The 22,254-nt window shown below is 40.8% G+C and overlaps 2 long non-coding RNA genes across 8 annotated transcripts in view; one reads left to right on the top strand and one right to left on the bottom strand.

Moving 5' to 3' along the window:
- Nucleotides 1-10,731, top strand: part of LOC102166571 (uncharacterized) — a 73,380-nt gene extending 62,649 nt beyond the window's left edge. For all 3 annotated transcript variants that reach the window (XR_014835469.1, XR_014835464.1, XR_014835465.1), the window contains 2 exons: nucleotides 6,071-6,222; nucleotides 7,802-10,731. This is a non-coding gene — a long non-coding RNA (uncharacterized LOC102166571). The remainder of the gene's footprint in view (nucleotides 1-6,070; nucleotides 6,223-7,801) is intronic.
- The window catches only part of LOC146394601 (uncharacterized), a 77,937-nt gene that overhangs the window by 8,169 nt on the left and 47,514 nt on the right, over nucleotides 1-22,254 (bottom strand). Inside the window, exons 4-5 of one of the 5 annotated variants that reach the window (XR_014835476.1) lie at nucleotides 19,079-19,241; nucleotides 16,774-16,819 (exon numbers count right to left, since the gene is read on the bottom strand). The exons of 1 other annotated variant lie outside the window; for it this stretch is intronic. This is a non-coding gene — a long non-coding RNA (uncharacterized LOC146394601). Of the gene's footprint in view, nucleotides 1-16,773; nucleotides 16,820-17,919; nucleotides 19,242-22,254 lie in introns of all 5 variants that reach the window. 3 more of the 5 variants (XR_014835473.1, XR_014835474.1, XR_014835475.1) reach the window with 3 other exon arrangements.

Below are 22,254 nucleotides of genomic sequence, written 5' to 3'. Positions count from 1 at the left end.
TATCCGGACAAAACTCTACTTAAAAGAGACACATGCACCCGCATGTTCATTGCAGCACTATTCACAATAGCCAGGACATGGAAACAACCCAAATGTCCATCAACAGATGATTGGATTAGGAAGAAGTGGTATATATACCAATGGAATACTACTCAGCCATAAAAAAGAACGACATAATGCCATTTGCAGCAACATGGATGGAACTAGAGACTCTCATCCTGAGTGAAATGAGCCAGAAAGACAAAGACAAATACCATATGATATCCCTTATAACTGGAATCTAATATCCAGCACAAATGAACATCTCCTCAGAAAAGAAAATCATGGACTTGGAGAAGAGACTTGTGGCTGCCTGATGGGAGTGGAAGGGAGTGGGAGGGATTGGGAGCTTGGGGTTATCAGACACAACTTAGAATAGATTTACAAGGAGATCCTGCTGAATAGCATTGAGAACTTTGTCTAGATACTCATGTTGCAACAGAAGAAAGGGTGGGGAAAAAATGTAATTGTAATGTATACATGTAAGGATAACCTGACCCCCTTGCTGTACAGTGGGAAAATTAAAAAAAATTATAAAAAAATAAATAAAAATGCTAGTGGCTTTTCCTTGTGAAAAAAAATACAATACCTTTTAAAATTGCACCCCCAAAAAATCAAATACCTGGGAATAAACCTGACCAGGGAGGTGAATTACTTTTATGCTGAGAACTATAAAACATTAATCAAGGAAATTAAAGAGGATTCAAAGAAATGAAAAGATATTCCATGCTCCTGGGATGGAAAAAATAATACTGTAAAAATGGCCATATTACCCAAAGCAATCTACAGATTCAATACAATCCCTATCAAATTACTCATGACCTTTTTCATAGAGGTAGAATAAACAATCCAAAAATTTATATGGAACCACAAAAGACCCAGAATTGCTGAAGCAATCCTGAGGAAAAAAACCAGGCAGGAGGCAAAACTCTCCCAGACTTCAGGCAATACTACAAAGCCACAGTACTCAAGACAGTGTGGTACTTTACTAAAACAGACATACAGACCAATGGAACAGAATAGTGAACCCAGAAATAAACCCAGACACCTATGGTTAATAAATCTTCGACAAAGGAGGCAAGAATATAAAATGGGGAAAACGACAGTCTTCTCAGTAAGTGGTGCTGGGAAACCTGGACAGCTGCATGTAAATCAATGAAACTGGAATACACCCTCAACAATGCACAAAAATAAACTCAAAATGGCTTAAAGGCTTAAATGTAAGAGAAGACACCATCAAACTGCTAGAAGAGAACAGAGGCAAAACATTCTCTGATATCAGCCTTATAAATGTTTTCTCAGGTCAGTCTCCCAAAGCAAGAGAAATAAAAGCAAAAATAAGCCAATGGGACCTAATCAAACTGACAAGCTTTTGTGCAACAAAGGAAACCGTAAAAAACCCAGAAAGACAACCTACAGAATGGGAGTAAATAGTTTCAAATGATGCAAGTGACAAGGGCCTAATCTCCAAAATACAAAAAAATATTATACAACTCAACAGCAAAAAAGACAACAACCCAATTGAAAATTTGGGCAAAAGACCTCAATAGATATTTCTCCAAAGAATATATACAGATGGCCAACAAGCACATGAAAAAATGCTTGACATCACTTGCTATTATAGAAATGCAAATCAGAACCACCATGAGGTACCTCAGACCAGACAGAATGGCCATCCTCAAAAAGTCTACAAACAATAAGTGCTGGAGAGGGTGTGGAGAAAAAGGAACCCTATTACACTGTTGGTGGGAATGTAAATTGGTACAACCACTATGGAAAACAGTATCAAGGTACTTTAGAAAACTGTAGATAGAACTACCATATGACCCAGCAATCCCACACTTGGGCACATATCCAGACAAAGCTTTCCTTGAAAAAGACACATGTACTCCGATGTTCATTGCAGCACTGTTCACAATAGCTAAGACATGGAAACAACCTCATTGTCCATTGACAGATGATTGCATTAGGAAGATGTGGTATATATACACTGGAATACTACTCAGCCATAAAAAATAACAAAATAATACCATTTGCAGCAATATGGATGCAACTAGGGACTGTCATACTAAGTGAAGTAAGTCATAAAAAGAAAGACAAATACCATATGATATTACATATCTGGAATCTAATATACAACACAAATGAAGCTTTCCACATTAAAGAAATTCATGGACTTGAAGAACAGACCTGTGGTTGCCAAGGGGGAGGGGGAGGGAGTGGGATGAACTGGGAATTTGGGGTTAATAGATGAAAACTTTTGCCTTTGGAATGAATAAGCAATGAGATTCTGCTGTCTAGCACTGGGAACTATATCTAGGCACTTATGATGGAGCATGAATGTGAGAAAAAGAATGTATACATGTATGTGTGACTGGGTCACCTTGCTGTACATTAGAAAATTGATAGAACGCTGCAAACCAGCTATAATGGAAAAAATAAAAATCATTATAAAAATGTCTTCTGTTCAAATGATTGGACATATGTCTAAAGATTTCTGAAGAAAGATTTTTACTATAGCTATATATGAAAAAGTGGCAAACTGGGAGAGCCATCAGAATCTGATTCTGGTGTGAACCCCAGTGAAGGAGAGAGAAGGAATAAAGGCTAAGTAGAAGCATCTTAGACTGCCCAGCACTTCTAAGTAGAGTTTGCAAGGTCACTGGCAAGTCACTAAGACAATGTTGGCTATCAACTTCTGTTTCTAGCTCAAATGGCATAACTAGTGGTAATCCTACTTGTAAGAACCAAAAAACCAATCATATATATAAAAGATGGTTGGCAAATCACTGTATATCAGGCATTGTGAAGGACAGTGATCCCTGAGAGAGAAGAAACAAAGAAGTGTGAACAAAGACTGCTCCAGCTTACTGCCTTGAGCTTTCAGTCTGCAGCAGCACATGGAGGGGACCTCAGCAGGAGCTGATGGAATCCTGAAGTTCAGAGTCAGAGCTGAGTGTTTGAGGAGATCAAGGCAGCTAGAGTTCTATTGGGGGCCAGAGAGGAGAAAAGTGGAAAGTGAGAGAAACCCAGAGGTCATCAAAGAGCCCCCCTCCTTATTCACCACATGCGTGTGAGTTCAGGGAAAGTATGTGAAAAGAGCAGAGAGAACACTGCCTAGCACTTGGACTCAGGTGGTCATAGTGCCTGTTGGATCATCCAGACTGGAAAACCTCAGGATTCATTTGGGACATTTGGTTAGGACTCAGGAGGGTATTTTTTCAGTTGTGGGAGTAATTAGCCCTATTGGGAGCACTGCTCTAATCCCATCTAACAAATCATATTAAACATAAGGACATGAATAACTGAAACGACCAACAAACAAGCAAATAAATGAGTAAGTAAATAATATTAGAGGAGATGAGGGATAATGCTTACTTTCACACACTGCTGGAATGAGCTGATAGGCAGACTAGTAATATGCATCAAGACTTACATGTCAGAGTTCTCATCGTGGCGCAGAGGAAACAAATTCGACTAGGAACTATGAGGTTGTGGGTACGATCCCTGGCCTTGCTCAGTGAGTTAAGGATCCGGCATTGCCGTGAGATGTGGTGTAGTTTGCAGACACGGCTTTGATCTGGTGTTGCTGTGGCTCTGGCGTAGGCCAGCAGCAACAGCTCTGATTCGACTCCTAGCCTGGGAACCTCCATATGCTGTGGGTGCGGCCCTAAAAAAAAGAAGACTTACATGTCAAATCTGTCAGAACTTAAGAGGTTCCCTGTCAACACCTGGATGTGAGGTAACTTCTGGAGGCCAGAGGAAACCATGAAAAGGATTAATGAAGACGATATCTAGTGCTTGCACATGTAGGAGGATAGTTCTCCAATGACCGAGATGGAAAAACCTCAGGAGTCGTGGGATATTGGGTTGGATACTCAGAAGGATATTTTCTTGGTTATGGAGAATAATTAGCCATTGACTGACCAATGTCAGTCCTACCAAAGAAGTCATAAAAAGAAGACCCAGAAGGATCAAAATATGTCCAGTAATTTAACCATAGACTAGAAAAAGCACAAGAACATTTTTAGCAATGCAAAAATATCCATCATTTAGGGGTTCCCATTGTGGCTTATTGGGTTAAGAACTCGATATAGTGTCTGTGAGGATGTGTGTTTGATCCCAGGCCTTGCTCAGTGGATTAAGGATCCTGGGTTGCCATAAGCTGCAGTATAGGTCACAGGTGTGGCTCAGATCCAGTGTTGCTCAGGCTGTGACATATGCCTACAGTTTCAGCTCCAATTCGACCACTGGCACAGGAACTCCCATACGCTTCAGGTGCAGCTGTAAAAAGAAAAAGATATAATCTGTCATTCAACAAGGTAATATTCAAAACCATGTATCAAATCAAAATTTAGTAGGCATGGAAATAAGCAGAAAAATTCAACTCATAATGAGGTGATGAATGAATCAGTTAAAACTCACCAAATATTGAAACACATTATTAGATGTAGCAGACAAGGACACTGAAACAGTTCTTATAGTAGTAGTCTATATGTTCAAATACTTAAGGCATGTAAAACATAGAGAAGACACAAATGAATTCTAGATGAAAAGTACAATGTGAAAGATGAAAAATATACTGGTTGGGATTAATGGCAGTGTAGATATTGCAGAACAAAAATACTGAACTTGAAGAGAGCAAAATAAATGATCCAAAGCTAAACACAGGGAGAAAAGAAATACTTTTCAGAAATCAACAGAGCCTCCATTAGCTGAGGGACAACTTTGAGCAGCCTGATATATGTGCAGTTGGAATCCCTGGAGAAGTGCATCAAGAGGTGGGCACAGATAGAACATGTGAAGAAATAATGTCCCCAGTGTTTCCATATTTGAGGAAAACTGTAATCCCACAGATGCAAGAAGCCCAGAAAAGCCCAAGCACAAAGAACATGAAGAAAACTGCACTAAGACACATAATAATCAAATTGCTTAAAACCAGTGATAAAGAGTAAATCTGGAGTTCCCATCATGGTGCAGCAGAAACGAATCTGACTAGGAACCATGAGGTTGTGGGTTCGATCCCTGGCCTTGCTCTGTGGGTCAAGGATCCCGTGTTGCCGTGAGCTGTGGTGTAGGTTGCAGACACTGCTGGGATTGTGCATTGCTGTGGCTGGGGCGTGGGCCAGCAGCTGTAGCTCTGATTAGACCCCTAGCCTGGGAACCTCCACATGCCACGGGAGCAGCTCAAAAAAAAAAAAAAAAGAGTAAATCTTAGAGGAGCCAGAGAAACAAGTTATGTTAATTATAGAGAGGCATTTCTTCCTTAGAGATAATCCAAATTGATGACAGTGGAGCAACCTCTTTAATAAATCCTATCAGCCTAGAATTCTATACGTGGTGAAACTGAGAAGGACACTTTGGGGTATTCCAGGGCAGAGACATCACCCCCTGCCCTGCTCTCCCCTCTCCTTTTGTCTGTAGAAAAGCCTTAGCCTCCTATGCCTTCCCTGGGAAGAGCAATTTAATCAATGAAGTGAGAAAGGCCAGGAACAAGGGAAAACATTCAAGCAAGACAAATAATAAGAATCTGGTTATGAAACAAAGTTAAGGACCTTGAGTTCCTATTTAAGGACTATGGATAATATTCTGAGCCATATCCATGAGTGATTTTTGCAGATACTAAAACCCTCAGTGCAGGAGGAAGTTAACTGTGTGCCTACCACCAGCACTAGACCCCAGACGGGTTGGAACCAGAAGGTTGATTATTGAGATTGAGATTGCCAAACATCACCCAGTTACCTAACCTTCCACCAATCAGAGAACTGAGCATGACCACGAATCACTGGACCTTCTCCTTCACCTTGCCTTTAAGACTCTTTCCCTGGAAGAATTTCAGGAGTTTATGGTTTGAGCATGAGCTGCCCATCCTCCTTGCTTTGCCACATGTTGGACACCTTGCAATAAATGATGTACTTTTCTTCACCAGACACAACCTGGTGTCAGAAGATTGTCTTTACTGTGAATGTGTGAATGAACCCTATTTTGGTTCAGCAGCATTTAAAAAATGATGGCCAATTATCTTTTTCAGACACAGAAAATCTAAGAAGATTCATCACCAGATCTGCCTGACAAGAAGTGTTAAAACAAGTCTTTCAGGAAGAAGGAAAATGATAGTAAATGAAGATATAGGTCTCCGGAAAGGAATGGAGAGCATCTGAAATATTAACTGCAAGGGCAAAGGTGTGAGAATTTTTCCTGCTATTTAAACTTTATGAAAGATATTTGACTGTTTATGAATCCCCTCGAGGAAGTGTAGGGATATAAACATCCTACGTGAAAGTAACAACCCCACAAAGTTTGAGTGGAGAGAAACAGAATATTGCTCTAATATTCTCATAGTATAATTCAGCTAAATAAAAATACTTTTATTGCAATAGACTTTTAAGAAAAGCATAGGCAATAAGTTCAAGATCAAACACTAAGAAAACAAAATGTATTGCTAAGAAGCTTACAAAAGGGAAAACGGAACACACGCATACACACACAAAGTACCGAAAAAGGAATAAAAAAGGCACAAGGGTTCCAAGGTCAGATGGAAGGGAAATAAAGCAGCTTCCCAGGAACAGTCCTGCCTTCCTAATTTTGCCACACTCAGTCACAGCCTGAGAGCATCCTGTGGGAAGGGTGGTCTAGTAATAATGCAGAGCTGGATTTCAGAATGCAGCATCTGGTGCCTTCAGGCAATTAATCTTCCTTCCATCAAATTCCTGAGATGCACATCCTAATGGTAGCCACATTGCTGCCCCTGTGGAGAAAACTCTTCCCCCATCCTGGTTAACTTGTCCTACTCCCTCAGTTCTGAGATTCCTGGCATTTCATCAGGCAAGCTCCTCTGACTTCCCCCAAATGGCAAATGCTGATTAAGTCCCCTTCATTTCCTATAAACCAAGTGGTGTTTGCAAGTCTGTTGTAGTTGCTTGTGGAATTGTCTGTCTCTCCATAGCCCAGTGGAATGTGATTTCAGCCTCGCGACCCCAGTGCCCAGCCCAGTGTTCTGAAATTCACAGCACACGCATCTCCTCTCCAGGGCAGTGCAGGGCCGTTCCCAATGCCTGTAGCTTTGTTCCTCTATATATCTCTGTGCCCTAATTCCTCACTGTCTTCAAGTATCTGCTCACATGTCTCCTTGTCAATGAGGCTGACCCTGAACACTCCATTTAAACCTGTTTGTCCACCAATCAGCACTGCCAGGCTTCCTTTCCTTCACTAGTTTTCTAATGACATATACTGCACTGCATCATTTGTTAATGTATTATTCTCATTGCTTTTTGCTGTCTCTCCCCCTAGAATATAAACTCAACAAGGTCAGACATTTTAGATTGCTTAGTTCACTGGTGTATCCATCTCCTGAAACACTGCCTGGCACATAGATGTTCTTCAATAAACATTAGTCTCTGGAATGAATGAAGTGCCTAGTGCAGAGCAGGTGCTCAGTGAATGGTAGCTTTATTTTGCTGCTGTCTTGGTTGAGTGATGCAGGAAGGGAGATGGTCAATGAGAGAACAGTGCAAATTGCTGGACACAGAAGGAGGAGGCTATTGGATGTGGTCATCATTACCTACTTAGTTGTCCAGACCAGAGCCCTGGCAGCTTTTCCCAAATGTGTAGGTGCTTCTCTCCCCACTCCCCTAGTAAAGAACTTCCATATTACTCAGTCCACCCACACTCACCCCGGAGAGGTTCACTGAGGCAGAAAGTGGGAACTGGAATCCTTTGTACTTTACTCTATGACCCCTCATCAAACCTTTTACTTTTAAAGTACTTCAGGGGAGAGAGGACAAGATGGCGGAGGAGTAGGGGGACACGCTCGCCCTCTCCCACAAACACAACAAAAAAAGCACATCTACAGAATAAATGACTCGCACAGAACAGCAACCAATCTCTGGCAGAGGAAACTAAACTCCAATAACGGCAAGAAGTTCGTGACATTATTGGGCAGAACGGGAGAAAAGAGGAGAGTGAGAGAAGGTGAATCCGAGCGGGATGGGCGCTCCCGAAAGGGAACTGCGGAGGAGAAAGGGATCCCGCACCCTGGAAAGTCACCTACCGGGGGAAAGATCAAATGAACCGGAGGAATCTCCAGATGCAGAGAAGAGTGTAGCAGTAAGTTGGAGTACGGAAAAGCCGATCAAGAACCCAACGGATCATCTGAACTACGGGCACAGTCACCAAAAATTGAGACGCCTGGGTGGGGGCTGGGCACCGAATCCTCGCCTCTGAAGGTTAGTCCCCGAGAGGGAGCCGGGGGACGCCTGGGTGGGGGCTGGGCACTGAGACCTCACCTCCAGAGGTTAGTCCCCGAGAGGGGGCCGGGGGATGCCTGGGTGGGGGCTGGGCACCGAGACCTCACCTCCAGAGGTTAGTCCCTGAGAGGGGGCCGGGGGACGCCTGGGGGGGGGGCTGGGCACCAAGACTTCAGCTCCAGAGATTACTCCCCGGGCTAGGGGGGCGGGGCAGAGCGGAAACTGCTTGGGAGGTCTAGAAACCATTTGACGGGGCAGAGACTGCCTGGGAGACTAGAAAACAAAGCTGTCGCAGAGGAAGGGAACAATACTCTAGGGGCGGGGAAGTGGAAAGCCGCATCAGAGGGAACCTGGGAGAAGAGCCTGGTCTGCACCCGTGCTGGGGAGGGGAGAGAAGAAGGGGTGGGTCCCCATAGAATACCCCCCACGCCACAGCAAGCTTACAGGCCCGCTAGCTAGCTGAAAGCTGTACTTCCCAGTGCATCCCCTTCCCCCAGCCCCGCCACGCCCTACGCTCTCACTGAACTGGGGCTGCCTGCCATCCAGGAGAGCTGGCCTCAACAATTGCCTGAAGCCTACCACCGCAGGGGCTCTCCCTGCACAGGCCTGCTTGCCCTTTGGAGGGGCTACACTTCCGCAGAGCAACACCAAACACCACCAGCCCCCAAGAAAAGGCCTGCAGCCCAGAAAAACTAGAACAAGCTTAGCCAGGCTGTGAATAGATCGGCCTAATTCTTGGACGGTCTTTCTGAGTCGGGCTGCCCCGGGGAGGAGCCTCTTGGGTCTCCAACGGCCCTGCTACTCGCCCAAGCCCCCAGGGGGTGCTGATACCTAGTGGACCAGCTGCATAGGACTGCCAGCTCCAGGCAGGACCCCCTGCAGCCCAGAAAAGCTGCAACAAGCCTGGGCGAATCGGGAAAAGATCTCAGACGGTCTTTATGAGTCGGGCTGCCCTGGGGAGGAGCCTCTTGGGTCTCCAACAGCCCTGCTACCCGCCCAAGCCCCCAGGGGGTGCCCCACTCCCGTGAAATAACTGCTCGGCACCACCAGCCCCCTGGAAGAGCCCCTGCAGCCCAGAAAAGCTGCAACAAGCTCGGCCAGACTGTGAAAAGATCCGCCTACATTCTCAGGCTGTCCTTCTGAGTTGGGCTGCCCTAGGGAAGAGCCTCTTAGGTTCTCAGTGACCCAGATAGCTGATCCAGCCCCCAGGGGGTGCTGCACTCCTTAGGAACAGCTTCCCAACACCGCCAACCCCCTGCAAGAACCCCACAGCCTAAAAACACCAGAGCAAGCTCTGCATGACCAAGTGAAATCTGCTACCATCGTGGTGTGGACCTCCCAGTCCTGTCTGCCCTCAGGAAGTCCTCCTTTGCTTCAAAGAAACACTGTTAGCCCCATCAACACTCCAGAAAAGCCACACTGCCTCAAAAAAGATTGACCAACAACGCCAGCCCTCAGGAAATATTCCACGGCAGTGACAAGGCAAACACTGCCCGATAACGGAGAGGACAACTCCCTCAGGAGAAAGAAAACAACAAGCAAGATGAAGAAGCTGAGAAACCACCCCCAGTCAAACCAACAGGAGAACTCACCTAAAACAGTCAACAATGAAACAGATCTCTGCTGTCAGACAGACCTGGAGTTCAAAAGAGAAATAGTGAAAATACTGAAGGAATTAAGAGACGATATGAACAGTAATGCAGATACCCTCAGAAAGGAACTAGAAAATATAAGGAGGAGCCAAGAAAAACTAGAACATTCATTTGCAGAGATGCAAACTGAACTAGGGGCAGTAAAAACCAGAATAAATAATGCAGAAGAACAAATCAGTGATATGGAAGATAGAATAATGGAAATCACTCAATCTGGTCAACAGACAGAAAACCGAATCAAAAAACTGGAAAGCAATATAAGAGACCTATGGGATAATATAAAGCGGGCCAATCTACGCATAATAGGAATTCCAGAAGGAGTAGAAAAAGATAAGGGGATGGAAAATATATTTGAAGAAATTATCGCTGGAAACTTCCCAAATCTAAAGGATACTGGGTTCAAGATACAAGAAGCACAGAGGGCCCCAAACAAACTGAACCCAAACAGACCCACACCAAGACACATCATAATAAAAATGGCAAAAGTTAGTGATAAAGAGAGGATCCTAAAGGCAGCAAGAGAAAAACAGAATGTTACCTACAAGGGAACCCCCATAAGAATATCAGCTGATTTCTCTACAGAAACGCTACAGGCCAGGAGGGAATGGCAAGAGATATTTAAAGTGCTAAAAGGAAAAAATATGCAACCTAGAATACTCTATCCAGCAAGAATATCATTTAAAATAGAAGGGGAAATAAAAATTTTTCCCAACAAACAAAAACTTAAAGAATACAGCAACACAAAACCCAGGTTAAAGGAAATATTGAAAGGGCTTCTCTAAACCAAAAAGAAAGGAAGGAAGGGGGAGTTCCCGTCGTGGCGCAGTGGTTAACGAATCCGACTAGGAACCATGAGGTTGCGGGTTCGGTCCCTGCCCTTGCTCAGTGGGTTAACGATCTGGCGTTGCCGTGAGCTGTGGTGTAGGTTGCAGACGCGGCTCGGATCCCATGTTGCTGTGGCTCTGGCGTTGGCTGGTGGCTACAGCTCTGATTCAACCCCTAGCCTGGGAACCTCCATATGCCGCGGGAGCGGCCCAAGAACCAAGAGATAGCAACAATAACAACAACAAAAAAAAAAAAGACAAAAAGACAAAAAAAAAAAAAAGAAAGGAAGGAAAGGGAAGAAAAAAGAAAAGAAAAAAAGAAGAAGAAGAAGAAGAGGAAGAACTAGGACTGAGGAATCCGCAATCAGAGAGCAGTCACTCAAATAAGCCAGCATACAGATTTAATCATGAACACGCTTCAAACAAAATAAAATTAAAAAGAAAGAAATAAAAGAGTCATCAAAACCATAAAATGTGGGCAAGGGATGTTAGGAAATAAATAACCGTTTTTGTTTGTATGTACGTCTCTCTTCTTAATTTTAATATAGTAATGAAGTGTTTGAACTTACAGGACCATCAGGCTAAAACACACAATTATGGGAAGGGGTTAGCATACTTAAAATACAGGGCAACCACAAGCCAAAACCAAAAATTGCATTTGCAAAAAATGAAAAAAAAACCACACTCAAGCAGATAATAACAGGAGACCATCCAATCAGAAAAAAAAGGAAGAATGTAGAACCATAGAATCAACTGGAACATGAGGTTCAAATGGCAATAAATAATCATCTATCAATTATCACCTTAAATGTCAATGGACTGAATGCCCCAATCAAAAGACACAGAGTGGCTGAATGGATAAAAAGGCAAAAACCTTCAATATGCTGCCTACAAGAAACTCACCTTAGGACAAAAGATACATATAGATTGAAAGTGAAAGGGTGGGGAAAAATATTTCACGCCAATAGACATGACAGAAAAGCAGGAGTCGCAACGCTCATATCAGACAAAATAGACTTTAAAACAAAAGACATAAAGAAAGACAAAGAAGGACACTATTTAATGATTAAGGGATCCATCCAAGGAGAGGATGTTACTATCATCAACATATATGCTCCAAATATAGGAGCACCCAGATACATACAACAAATATTAACAGACATAAAGGGAGATATTGATGAGAATACAATCATAGTAGGAGACCTTAATACCCCCCTCACATCAATGGACAGATCCTCTAGACAGAAAACCAATAAAGCAACAGAGATCCTAAAGGAAACAATAGAAAAGTTAGACTTAATTGATATCTTCAGGACACTACATCCAAAAAAAGCAGAATACACATTCTTCTCAAATGCTCAAGGAACATTCTCAAGAATCGACCACATATTGGGACACAAAGCGAATCTCAATAAATTTAGGAGCATAGAAATTATCTCAAGTATCTTCTCTGACCACAATGCCATGAAATTAGAAATCAACCATGGGAAAAGCAAAGAGAAAAAACCTACTCCATGGAGACTAAACAACATGCTACTAAAAAACCAATGGGTCAATGAGGAAATCAAGAAAGAAATTAAAAACTACCTTGAAACAAATGATAATGAAGACACAACCTCTCAAAATCTATGGGATGCTGCGAAAGCAGTGCTCAGAGGGAAATTTATAGCAATACAGGCCTTTCTCCAAAAAGAAGAAAGATCCCAAATGGACAACTTAACCCTCCACCTAAACGAATTAGAAAAAGAAGAACAAAAAAGTCCTAAAGTCAGCAGAAGGAAGGAAATTATACAGATCAAAGAAGAAATCAATAAAATAGAGACTCACAAAACAATAGAGAAAATTAATAAAACCAAGAGCTGGTTCTTTGAAAAGGTGAACAAAATCGATAAACCCCTGGCCAGACTCACTAAAAAGAGGAGAGAAAGAACCCAAATCACCAAAATTAGAAATGAAAAGGGAGAAATCACACAACGGATACAGCAGAAATACAAAAAACCGTAAGAGAATACTATGAACAACTGTATGGCAACAAGTTTGACAATCTGGAAGAAATGGACAATTTTCTAGAATCTTACAACCTGCCAAAACTGAATTAAACAGAAACAGACCAACTGAACAGACCGATCACTAGAAATGAAATTGAAGAGGTCATAAAATCACTCCCTACAAATAAAAGTCCAGGACCAGATGGCTTCACAGGTGAATTTTATCAAACATATAAAGAGGAATTGGTGCCCATCCTCCTTAAACTCTTTCAAAAAGTTGAAGACGAAATACTCCCAAAGACATTCTATGAGGCCACCATCACCCTCATTCCAAAACCAGACAGAGATGCCACCAAAAAAGAAAACTATCGCCCAATATCATTGATGAATATAGATGCAAAAATTCTCAACAAAATCTTAGCCAACCGAATTCAACAACATACCAAAAAAATTATACACCATGACCAGGTTGGGTTCATCCCAGGTTCACAAGGATGGTTCAACATACGCAAATCAATCAGCATCATACACCACATTAACAAAAAAAAAAAAAGTCAAAAATCATATGATCATCTCAATAGATGCAGAAAAAGCATTTGACAAAGTCCAACATCCATTCATGATCAAGACCCTCGCCAAAGTGGGTATAGAGGGAACATTCCTGAATATAATCAAAGCTGTTTATGATAAACCCACAGCAAATATAATCCTCAATGGGGAAAAACTGAAAGCCTTCTCACTCAAATCTGGAACAAGACAGGGATGCCCCCTCTCACCACTGCTCTTCAACATAGTTTTGGAAGTCCTAGCCACAGCAATTAGACAAACAAAAGAAATAAAGAAAGAGAAGAGATCAAACTGTCACTGTATGCAGATGACATGATTCTATACCTAGAAAACCCTAAGGACTCAACCCCAAAACTCCTTGAACTGATTAACAAATTCAGCAAAGTAGCAGGATATAAGATTAACATTCAGAAGTCAGTTGCATTTCTGTATACCAGCAATGAAACATTAGAAAAGGAATACAAAAATACGATACCTTTGAAAATTGCACCTCACAAAATCAAATACCTCGGAATACACCTGACCAAAGAGGTAAAGGACCTATATGCCGAGAACTATAAAACTTTCATCAAAGAAATCAAAGAAGATGTAAAGAAATGGAAAGATATTCCATGTTCCTGGATTGGGAAAATCAATATTGTGAAAATGGCCATCCTACCCAAAGCAATCTACAGATTCAATGCAATCCCTATCAAATTACCCAGGACATTTTTCACAGAACTAGAACAAACAATCCAAACATTTATATGGAACCACAAAAGACCCAGAATCGCCAAAGCAATCCTGAGAAACAAAAACCAAGCAGGAGGCATCACTCTCCCAGACTTCAAGAAATACTACAAAGCCACAGTCATCAAAACAGTGTGGTAGTGGTATCAAAACAGACAGACAGACCAATGGAACAGAAGAGAGAACCCGGAAATAAACCCTGACACCTATGGTCAATTAATCTTTGACAAGGGAGGCAAGAACATCAAATGGGAAAAAGAAAGTCTATTCAGCAAGCATTGCTGGGAAACCTGGACAGCTGCATGCAAAGCAATGAAACTAGAACACACCCTCACACCATGCACAAAAATAAACTCCAAATGGCTGAAAGACTTAAATATACGACAGGACACCATCAAACTCCTAGAAGAAAACATAGGCAAAACACTCTCTGACATCAACATCATGAATATTTTCTCAGGTCAGTCTCCCAAAGCAATAGAAATTAGAGCAAAAATAAACCCATGGGACCTCATCAAACTGAAAAGCTTTTGCACAGCAAAGGAAACCCAAAAGAAAACAAAAAGACAACTTCCAGAATGGGAGAAAATCGTTTCAAATGATGCAACCGACAAGGGCTTAATCTCTAGAATATACAAGCAACTTATACAACTCAACAGCAAAAAAACCAATCAATCAATGGAAAAATGGGCAAAAGACCTGAATAGACATTTCTCCAAGGAAGATATACAGATGGCCAGCAAACACATGAAAAAATGCTCAACATCGCTGATTATAAGAGAAATGCAAATCAAAACTACCATGAGATACCACCTCACACCAGTCAGAATGGCCATCATTAATAAATCCACAAATAACAAGTGCTGGAGGGGCTGTGGAGAAAAGGGAACCCTCCTGCACTGTTGGTGGGAATGTCAACTGGTACAGCCACTATGGAGAACAGTTTGGAGATACCTCAGAAATCTATACATAGAACTTCCATATGACCCTGCAATCCCACTCTTGGGCATCTATCCGGACAAAGCTCTACTTAAAAGAGACACATGCACCCGCATGTTCATTGCAGCACTATTCACAATAGCCAGGACATGGAAACAACCCAAATGTCCATCGACAGAGGACTGGACTCGGAAGATGTGGTATATATACACGATGGAATACTACTCAGCCATAAAAAAGGATGACATCATGCCATTTGCAGCAACATGGATGGAACTAGAGAATCTCATACTGAGTGAAATGAGCCAGAAAGACAAAGACAAATACCATATGACATCACTTATAACTGGAATCTAATATCCAGCACAAATGAACATCTCCTCAGAAAAGAAAATCAATCATGGACTTGGAGAAGAGACTTGTGGTTGCCTGATGGGAGGGGGAGGGAGTGGGAGGGATTGGGAGCTTGGGCTTATCAGTCACAATGTAGAATAGATTTACAAGGAGATCCCGCTGAATAGCATTGAGAACTATGTCTAGATACTCATGTTGCAACAGAAGAAATGGTGGGGGAAAAACTGTAATTGTAATGTATACATGTAAGGATAACCTGACCCCCTTGCTGTACAGTGGGAAAATAAAATTAAAAAAAAAAAAAAAAAAAAGAAAACAAAAAGACAACTTCCAGAATGGGAGAAAATCGTTTCAAATGATGCAACCGACAAGGGCTTAATCTCTAGAATATATAGACAACTTATACAACTCAACAGCAAAAAAACCAATCAATCAATAGAAAAATGGGCAAAAGACCTGAATAGACATTTCTCCAAAGAAGATATACAGATGGCCAACAAACATATGAAAAAATGCTCAACATCGCTGATTATAAGAGAAATGCAAATCAAAACTACCATGAGATACCACCTCACACCAGTCAGAATGGCCCTCATTCATAAGTCCACAAATAACAAGTGCTGGAGGGGCTGTGGAGAAAAGGGAACCCTCCTGCACTGCTGGTGGGAATGTCAACTGGTACAGCCACTATGGAGAACAGTTTGGAGATACCTTAGAAATCTATACATAGAACTTCCACATGACCCCGCAATCCCACTCTTGGGCATCTATCCGGACAAAACTCTACTTAAAAGAGACACATGCACCCGCATGTTCATTGCAGCACTATTCACAATAGCCAGGACATGGAAACAACCCAAATGTCCATCAACAGATGATTGGATTAGGAAGAAGTGGTATATATACCAATGGAATACTACTCAGCCATAAAAAAGAACGACATAATGCCATTTGCAGCAACATGGATGGAACTAGAGAATCTCATACTGAGTGAAATGAGCCAGAAAGACAAAGACAAATACCATATGATATCCCTTATAACTGGAATCTAATATCCAGCACAAATGAACATCTCCTCAGAAAAGAAAATCATGGACTTGGAGAAGAGACTTGTGGCTGCCTGATGGGAGTGGAAGGGAGTGGGAGGGATTGGGAGCTTGGGCTTATCAGACACAACCTAGAATAGATTTACAAGGAGATCCTGCTGAATAGCATTGAGAACTTTGTCTAGATACTCATGTTGCAACAGAAGAAAGGGTGGGGAAAAACTGTAATTGCAATGTATACATGTAAGGATAACCTGACCCCCTTGCTGTACAGTGGGAAAATAAAAAAAAAATTAAAAATTAAAAAAAAATTAAAAAATAAAAAATAAAGTACTTCAAATTCCAGTCTCCCTGTGTTCAATTGTAAATATTGAAAGTGAATATCTTACCATGAAATTATAAATGTGTTCAGTGCAATCTGGTGCCTCCCTTTTGCTAAAAACAATAGTAATAACAATGATTATTTCTGCCAATCACCATAGGCTGAAAACGTAAATCTCTAATGGGAATGATTTGACCCCTTTAACTGAGGAGGAAACTGAGGCTCAGCAAAGTAAAGTAACTGAAATAAGGTTCACAGGGTCAATGAGAGTCAAAGTTCTGATTTACCACCTCAGCCTGTGAACTTTCTTTCACATGTGTCCAAGAAAATATTTTTACTTCTGAGGAGAACTCTACTACAACTCAAACTCTCAAATTCAATAAAGGGATTGGAATCATAAAGAGATATGTTTATTTGGTCAGTTTCCTGTACAACATATAGAGGTTAAAACTTTTTAATATTTGACAAGTGAAGTTATAAATCTTTTCTGGATAGAAATGATAACAGCTCATTAAAATACCTTACTGAAAAACAATCTCATTTTGGCCTATATAAAAGTAAATAGTAATCTACTTTTTACATGATTGATCCATACAACCTACGAGATAACACTTTAATCTTTAACTTTGTGCCAAATAGTAGGTACTGCATAATATAAAATATTTTACTTTGAGAGGTCTTTAATGTTATTTCTTGGTCTTTTTTTGTCATAAAGGTAGCATATTTAGTAAGTCATGTAATTTCAATGATATGAAAAAAGGAAATAGCCCATATTCAAACACTATTAACATTTTCACATATTGCCCAGCCATTTTTCTTTCTCTGTGTGTTAGTATGATACATGTATGCATGCTGTATGTTAAAAACATACTTTATATACAGTTTTTCCCAGTGGGTTTGTTAAATTTTTAAATTATTAAATATATGTATTTTCATTTAAAATGAAATAAGTTTTAAAGGAAATATTGGTTACTGGATAAGTAGCAAAAGAGTGGAAAAGGAAAAAAATCTGAGATAATATCAATCTTAGATTAATAGTTAGGTGAAACACTGAGTCAGTGCTTGATTGAAAAAGCATGATTTTTGTGTATCAACTTTCTATGCCCCCAAAATCAAGAGAATCAGTTGGAAACTATCTTAGAACAAAAATATGAGAAATTCTAAAATGAAATCTGTAGTTCTTCATAGAATAAAATAATGAAATTTTACTTACCTTGCTGAAAGAGTATTTAAATGAATTAATAGCTTCCCAAGATAATTTGGTTGTTGGCTGTGCTTGAGATTAATGGTGACAGTCAACTGTAGCACTTCACAGTTTTAAAGCCTCCTGAACTCAGTGACATCATGGATCTACCTCACAATAACAAGATTTTGTTGCCATGGCACACCAAGGGTGCCATTTGTGGGAGTAATTCATCAGGACCACATCAGATTATACATCTTCAATCTGAATATCTCTTTTTGCCTATGTCCAAGTGGGGGGTGGGGTACAAATACCCACTATAGTATGTGACAAGGAGTTGTGGTGTATTCAAGTCTCATATGCTACTTACAGAGATCAGGCATGTGTCTGGATCAGATGATCTGTAACTTATTAATACTATGGCTCACATATGTGTGCTCCTGAAGGAATATAATAATCTGGGGCACAGGAATGTTTATTTTGTGCAATGTTGTATCCCACACATCCAGAAAATTGTTTTGGAATATAGTAGATACTTAATAAATTGGTGTAGATTGAATAAATTGGTCTTGCTTCCCATGAAACTAAGAGAACCTCCAGGAGAATAATTCTAGATTTTGGAAATCAGTTCTCCTGGACACTACCAGAATCCTGCTAAGCATCACTGATTGTTGACCTAATGAATAGAATTATTTCCAGAATTCAGTCATCACCTCAGGTGATCATTTTCTCTGCAATCTTTAACACCTTTAGAGTGATTACTTTCTCTGCAGTCCACCTGAACCATGACTTGATACCTTTATTTAAATAAAAAATACCATTTGGCAAAAGCAAAAAACCCCCAACTATCTAAAATTAAATATAGCAAAACCAAAATAAGACTACAAAAAATTTAATATAAGTTTTAGAATGGGTATAAGTATTAGTAAAAATTGTATAATTCTACAAATTCATACGATAAAATAGGTTGGTAGATGCCAGAGGCTGGAGGGAATAAGTAGTTGTTGTCTAACTGATATAGAGTTTTTATTTGCAAAATGAAAAGTTTTCTACAGAATAGTAGCACAGCAATGTGATTATACTGTACACTACTGAACTGTAGACTTAAAAATATTTAAGATGGGGAATTTCTATTGTGGCTCAGGGGAAACAAACCTAACTAGTGTCCATGAGGATGTGAGTTCGATACCTGGCCTAGCTCAGTGGGTTAAGGATCCAGCATTGCTGTGAGCTGTAGCGTAGGTTGCAGATGTGGCTCGGATCCTGCATTGATGTGGCTGTGTTGTAGGCTGGCAGCTACAGCTCCGAATTGGCTGCTAGCCTAGGAACTTCCATATGGCACAAGTCTGGTCCTAAAAAAGAAGAAAAAAAAATAGTTAAGATGGTGTACCAAAACCAGGGAGTCTCTGTCGTGGCTCAGCACACATGGATCTGACTAGTATGCATGAGGATGCAGGTATGATCCCTGGCTTCGCTTAGTGGGTTAAGGATCCGGCATTGCCATGAACTGTGCCATAGGTTGCAGATGTGGCTTGGTTCTGGTTTTGCTATGGCTGTGGTGCAGTCCAGTAGCTACAGCTCCAATTAGACCCCTATACTGGGAACCTCCATATGCCCTATGTTGGGCCCTAAAAATGCAAAAACAAAACCAAAAAACCCCAGCCCTTACACCAAAGATATTGGACACACAGAGTATACACATGGATGCTCCCACATAAAACACCTCTCAAAGACCTCACTAGATAACTGTTTCTCTTAAATTCATAGAAACAGACAAAGTTAGGTAAAATGAAAAGGCAGAGGAATTATTCCCAATTGAATGAGCAAGAGAAATCCACTGAAAGGACAAATAAAGAAGAAGACTTCACTATCTACCAGAACTTGAGTTTAAAATGATAGTAAGTAATAACAATGATAATTGAAATATGAAAGATTATTATTATTATTATTTTAAGGTAGAATACATTTTTAAAAATTACTCAAATGAATTTATCACATCTGTAGTTGTATAATGATCATAACAATCCAATTTCACAGGATTTCCATCCCATAACCCAAGCACATCCCCCCACCCCCCAAACTGTCTCCTCCAGAGACCATAAGTTTTTCAATGTCTGTGAGGCAGCATCTGTTCTGCGAAGAAGTTCTGTCTGTCCTTTTTTCAGATTCCACATGTCAGTGAAAGCATTTGATGTTGGTGTCTCATTGTATGGCTGACTTCACTTAGCATGATAGTTTCTAGGTCCATCCATGTTGCTAAAACTGCTGGTATTTCATTCATTTTAATGGCTGAGTAATATTCCATTGTGTATATGTACCACATCTTCTTGATCCACTCCTCTGTCGATGGACATTTAGGTTGTTTCCATGTCTTGGCTATTGCAAATAGTGCTGCAATGAACATCGGAGTACATGTGTCTTTGCAAGTCATGGTTTTCTCAGGGTAGATGCCCAGGAGTGGGATTGCTGGATCAAGTGGTAGTTCTATTTGTAATTTTCTGAGGAATCTCCACACTGCTTGCACCAATTTACAATCCCACCAACAGTGTCCTGGGGTTCCTTTTTCTCCACACCCTCTCCAGCACTTATTGTTTACAGACTTTTGGATGACGGCCATTCTGGCTGGTGTCAGGTGGTACCTCATAGTAGTTTTGATTTGCATTTCTCTAATAATGACTGATGTTGAACATCTTTTCATGTGTTTTTTTGGCCATCTGTATGTCTTCTTTGGAGAACTGTCTATTTAGATCTTCTGCCCATTTTTGGATGGGGTTGTTTGTTTTTTTGGTATGGAGCTGTGGAAAGTGTTTATAGATTTTGGAGATTAATCCCTTGTCAGTTGATTCACTTGCAAAGATGTTCTCCCATTCTGTGGGTGGTCTCTTTATTTTGTTTAGGGTTTCCTTTGCTGTGCAGAAACTTTTAAGTTTGACTAGGTCCCATTTGTTTATTTTTGTTTTTGTGGTCAATACCCTGAGAGGTGGATCTGAGAAGATGTTGCTGTCGTTTACGTCAGAGAGTGTTTGGCCTCTGTTTTCCTCTAAGAGTTTGATAGTGTCTGGTCTCATATCTAGGTCTTAGATCCATTTGGAGTTTATTTTTGTGGGTGGTGTTAGGGAGTGTTCTAATTTCATTCTTTTCCATGTGGCTGTCCAGTATTCACAGCACCACTTATTGAACAGGCTGTCTTTTCTCCATTGTATATTCCTGCCTCCTTTGTCATAGATGAGTTGGCTGTAGGTGCATGGGTTGAATTCTGGGCTTTCTATCCTGTTCCACGGATCTATATTTCTGTCTTTGTGCCAGTAGCATATGGTTTTGATGATTGTTGCTTTGTAGTAGAGTCTGAAGTCAGGGAGCCTGATTCCTCCAGCTCCATTTTTCTTTTTCAGGATGTCTTTGGCTATTCTGGGTCTTTTGTGCTTCCAAACAAACTTTAAACTATTTTGTTCGAGTTCTGTGAAGTATGTCTTGGAAAGTTGATAGGGATTGCATTGAATCTATAGATTGCCTTGGGTAGTAGTCATTTTGATAATATTAACTCTTCCAATCCAAGAGCATATATTTGTGTCCTCTTTGATTTCTTTCATCAGTGTCTTACAGTTTTCAGAGTACAGGTCTTTTGTCACTTTAGGTAGGTTTACTCCTAGGTATTTTATTCTTTTGGATGCGGTGGTAAATGGGATTGCTTCCCTAATTTCTCTTTCTGCTCTTTCATTGTTAGTGTATAGAAATGCCATCAATTTGTGTGTATTAATTTTGTATCCTGCGACTTTGCCAAATTCGTGGATGAGCTCTAACAGTTTTCTGGTAGAGTCTTTAGGGTTCTCTAGGTATAGTATCATGCCATCTGCAAATAGTGATAGTTTGACTTCTGCCTTTCCAATTTGGATTCCTTTCATTCCTTTTACTTCTCTGATTGCTGTGGCTAGGACTTCCAGAACTATGTTGAAGAGTAGTGGTGGGAGTCAACATCCTTGTCTTGTTCCTGATCTCAGTGGGAATGCTTTCAGCTTTTCACCATTGAGAATGATGTTCGCTGTGGGTTTGTCATATATGGCCTTTATCACGTTGAGGTAGGTTCCCTCTATGCCCACTTTCTGGAGGGTTTTTATCAGAAATGGGTGTTGGATTTTGTCAAAGGCTTCTTCCGTGTCTATTGAGAGGATCATATGGTTGTTATTCTTCAGTTTGTTAATGTGGGGTATCACACTGATGGATGTGTGGATATTGAAGAACCCTTGCATCCCTGGGATAAATCCCACTTGATCCTGATGTACAATCCTTTTAATGGATTGTTGGATGTGGTTTGCTAGTATTTTGTTCAGGATTTTTGCATCGATGTTCATCAGTGAAATTGGCCTG

Source organism: Sus scrofa, chromosome X, assembly GCF_054392235.1.
Source record: "Sus scrofa isolate SSC_HxYL_T2T_F1_AM1 chromosome X, Sscrofa_HxYL_maternal_Yorkshire_Landrace_v2.0, whole genome shotgun sequence".
In the NCBI taxonomy this organism is placed as follows: domain Eukaryota; kingdom Metazoa; phylum Chordata; class Mammalia; order Artiodactyla; family Suidae; genus Sus; species Sus scrofa.
Note: the sequence above shows the minus strand (reverse complement) of the source record. Positions and strands in the feature narration are given on the sequence as shown.